Raw genomic sequence first — 4,548 nt, forward strand, 5'->3', positions numbered from 1 at the left:
GGGTTAATGATACCACATTGCTGTGGCTGTAGTGTAGGCCGGCAGCTGCAGCTCCAACTCAACTCCTAGCCTGGAAACTTCTATATGCCATGGGTATGGCCCTAAAAAAGAGGAAAAAAAATTTAAAAAAAAGAATATTCCAGTTCTACCATTTTCTAAAGTGCTATATCTGATATCATTTGATTCTCATAACTTCGTGAGTTAGGGAGGTGACCACACTCAGCAGATTGAAAGATCAAGGTTCTAAAAGGTGACTTGCCTAAAATCACTTGTCGTGTTAGGAACCCAGACTCACAATGCCTACCTAGTCTAGCGCTTTTTAACATTTTTACTAGCTTATTTTTGCCACATAGTCAGATCTGTTTTAGTCTCCAAGGGTCCCTGGATTAGAATGAAATTGTGGCTTCTGCGTTTTGCTTTATTTGATCCTATTAAAGATTCTCTTTATCATATGGACAGAAACGCGCACACACACACAGAAGTTAAGTTTATTGAATCTTTAGAAAACAAAGTCCTTTATCATACCCTGGAACACCCTGGGGGCTGTTTGCCAATGTTACCTGGGCGGCTGCATGGGTGTAAGTCAGGATCCTGGGCTTAGCGAACCTCCACACTTGGCTGAATGCTACGCTCTCACAGTTTTGAAATTCTTGAAAATTTGTGAATAAGGTACCCTATATTTTCATTTTGCACTGGGCCTGTAAATTATGTGTCTGGTCATGCTCCTACCCAGTCATGCCCTCCTCCTTCAACGGAACCATTATCCTAACTTTTTTTTTTTTTTTTTTTTTTGGTCTTTTTGTCTTTTCTAGGGCCACTCCTGCAGCACATAGAGATTCCCAGGCTAGGGGTCTAATTGGAGCTGTAGCCACCAGCCTACACCAGAGCCACAGCAACACCAATTGGAGCCACATCTGCAACCTACACCACAGCTCAAGGCAATGCCGGATCCTTAACCCATTAAGCAAGGCCAGGGATCGAACCCACAACCTCATGGTTCCTCGTTGGATTTGTTGACCACTGTGCCACGACAGGAACTCCACCATTATCTTAACTTTGATAGCGTAACTCCTCTCTATAGTTTTTTTACCACAGTATGCATATATAAACATTATGGTTTATTTTACTTGCTTTTGAATTTATATAAATGTAATAGTATGGCCTATTATTTTTTATGTATGGCTTCTTTCAGTCAACCTCATTTATAGGTCTTATCCACGTCATTATTTGTAGCTGTGGTTCATTCAGTCTCATTGCTATATAATATCCTAGTATATTTCACAATTTTTGATTTATTCTATTTGTGATGGAAGTTGAGCTGTTTCCAGTTTTGGCTATGATGAATAAGGCTGCTCTAAACATTGCTGTGGGTGTATCTTCATACAAAAGTACATTTGCGTCTGTTGAGCATTTACCTAAGATGAAATTCCTAGGTCAGAAAGTATGTTTGCTCAGCTGTGGCAGGTAATGCCAAACTTTTTCTAAAGTAATTGTCTCAATTTACATTCTTTCCAACATATAAGAGAATTTCCTTCTGCAACATCATCAGCAGTGGGTATTGTCTGTCTTTTTAATTTCAACCATTCTGGTGACTGTGTTAAATCACAGCGATAGGAGCTCAATGTGATTTTAATTTGGACTTCCTAATCAGTAATGAGGTTTAGTATCTTTTCAAAAATGTATGCCAATTTAGATATCCTGTTTTGTCTAGTTTCCTGCTGATTCTTTAATTGTATCATTTCGGATCTTTTCACATGAATTTATTACAGGCAGTCATTACGTATTCTGGATGGGAGTCTTTTATCAGCAAAAATATACTTCACATATCTTCTCCCAGTCTCTGCCTTAAAGATACTGAAATCGTGGGTCAAATCCATTTCACCTGCCTTCGCTAATCAAGGTAATTTTAAAGACTTGCATGTCCTCCAAGAAGCACTTAGCCTAAGTAAGATGTTTGCCTGCATTATTTTCTAGGAACTTGGAGTCTCTGCTGCATCTAGTTCTAGCTTAGCTAGTTAAGACTGGATGGGGCCAGCCACCCTCCAAATGGGCATGGCCTGTTTGTAGTGTCTGCTTGGTGACCTTTTGCACGTGTAGATGCCTGTAGCTTAGTTACACGTGGGCAGAATGGATAATTATCACACCTTTTTCTAATCACCTTTCCCCAAACTCCCCCTGCTTCAGATTGCTCTGCTTCCTTATTGGTTATCCCATAAATACCCCAGCACCTTGCCTTTGGGGAAGTAGATTTGAGATGTTTTCCTGTTTCCTCACTTGATGGCTTTGCTAACAATCCCTCTCTTTGTTGGGAACCTCTGTGCCTCAGCATTTTGGCTTGCTATGCATCAGGAAAGATGAACCTGGTTCAGTAAAAAATTTGGCAAGTCGCCAGGAGGTAGTCCAGATGGACATTTTGCCTGTTGTCTGTCAGCTCTTTGCCCATATGGTGAGTCTATGGATGAGTCTAAGAAAACCATCTGATCTGTTCCAGGGACTGTCCCCTGGATTTTCCCAGTGAGTTGGCTCTGGCCTTGGGTGCTTAGTTTCATTTTGCAGCAGAGATATGGTTTTTAGGTTTCTGGGTTTGGAAGATGCCTTAAGGTGAGTTAACTTTGGTTTTTAAAAACAAACAATCCATACCTGAGCCTAGATTGTCTTTTCAGTCCTAATCAGTTTGTGTGTTGGAGGCCCACTTGGTGGGATTTTTGGCAGACTATATTAAAGGTTACTTATGAGGTACTTTATACCTGGGTTAAAGGCCTGGGGCTGTGGTTTTTGCTTTATTTATTTATTTATTTTTGGTCTTGTTTGTCCATGTCTCCGTATGTCTGATTATATTAATTGTTAAGAATTGGCTATTGGGGATATAGCTTCTTAGAGCCTGGAGCAAGGACCCTTAGAAAGATTTCAGAGCTGTGACCACCCGGAAGCAAACCCCTTCAAATCGGGAAATGTTCATTTAATTCCCCCTTGCAGCCCTATAGGCTGCATTTTCCAAAATTGGGTGACTTTTAGTTAAGAAACTATGAAAATAAAGAGATCGTATTTTTTTTTTTTAATCACCACATGGTCACAGTATCATTTAGACTCTTGAGCAATATGGCCTGAGTATGTACCCTTAAATTACAATACCATTTTGCAACTAGGTGTATTTTGTAAATGAGAAGAAAAATGGGATGAAATAGTATATGAACAGTCTTTTATGTTATTAGAATAAGTCTATATTGCTTGAGTTGTGATTCTTAAGTTATTCTAGTGACTTTACAGATTAAAATTTGGAGGCAAATTTTCCTTAGCAGGATATCAAGTACCAATATTTTCAAATGTTGATATGTTGTTATAAGTCCCACTAATTTACTCTTTAATATAATGTACACTATATATTCAAATTTTCAATTTTTCACAGCACATTAACAAAATTACTAGGAAAACTGGACTACCATGAATACAGATGTTACCAAGTGCACAAAATTCTGGCAAGGAGAGCCAAGATCAAGGAGTGGTGTGCTTTAGGAAACAGTTCTACCAAAAACAAATTGGGAAGAGAAGTAATTTAAAGTATTCAAGATGTTAAATGCACAACTGACTCCAAATTGCTGTTTAGTATGCTTTGTACTATGGAATATAAAAGCTACCCCATCTATGGAATGTTAAGCTAACAACCAAGACAATCAAAGCTTCCCATATTCAATATCCCACTATTTTCTGGTTGTACCAAAAAATAAACAACCAGCAAATGATTTCACCTCTTTAAAAAAGCATTTTACACTTAAAAAAATGGGATGAGGTGCGATACCTTCCTTCTTAAAAATGTTTCTAGAGTTACTAAAAAACTTGCATTTGCAAAATAGTTGATAAAAATATCCCTCTGGATTGTACAAGAAGGGAGACAGGGACCACTGACAGGACAGGGCGTGTGGTGTTAATCAGACTTGGCTTCTTTCTCTCCTACTTCATCAAAGGCTGGGTTCTCGTTTTTAGTTTCTCTGTTTTCTGCAAGCAAATCTTTAGTCTCTTGGTTAGTCACTTCGACCTGTTTTTTTCCCTTTGGTCCTCTTTTCCCTTCTGTTTGCACTTTTTTGCCTTAAGATTTATCCTTTCCTGCCACCTTTTTTGGCTTCGTTTCCACTTTGGCAGGAGCAGGTTTAGCTGACAACCTCGCCTATCTCCTCTTGGGCCCCTCCGTCCCCGCCCCCTTGGCGGAGATGACTTGCCTTTTGGGCAGCTTGGCGCGGGGAGGGCGCATGCCCAGTGCCTGTGGGCCACAGCTCGCCAAGAGCTTTGTCAAAGCTGGGCTCCCTGGCCGCTGCCACTCCTCCCACCTCCTGAGCTATGGGACCTGCAGAGGGGGTGGTGGGAGAACCGGATGGAACCAGATTTGGGAGCCTGACCCCTCTCTGGGAGTTTTTCATTTTGTTGAGGGCTTCCTTTACTGTACAAAAATTTTAAGTTTAATTAGGTCTAATTAGGTAATTAGAAAAGAGCTGATAGCTTTTTGGATTTCCCTTGCAAATGATTCCTATTCTCTTGCTGCCATTAGGATCCTCT

General features: G+C 40.1%; 1 pseudogene; it reads right to left on the reverse strand.

Annotated features, from left to right (window-relative positions):
* Positions 1-3,922: 3,922 nt before the first annotated feature.
* Positions 3,923-4,246, reverse strand: LOC110256994 (non-histone chromosomal protein HMG-14 pseudogene; annotated as a pseudogene).
* Positions 4,247-4,548: the final 302 nt, after the last annotated feature.

Source organism: Sus scrofa, chromosome 1, assembly GCF_054392235.1.
Source record: "Sus scrofa isolate SSC_HxYL_T2T_F1_AM1 chromosome 1, Sscrofa_HxYL_maternal_Yorkshire_Landrace_v2.0, whole genome shotgun sequence".
NCBI lineage: Eukaryota > Metazoa > Chordata > Mammalia > Artiodactyla > Suidae > Sus > Sus scrofa.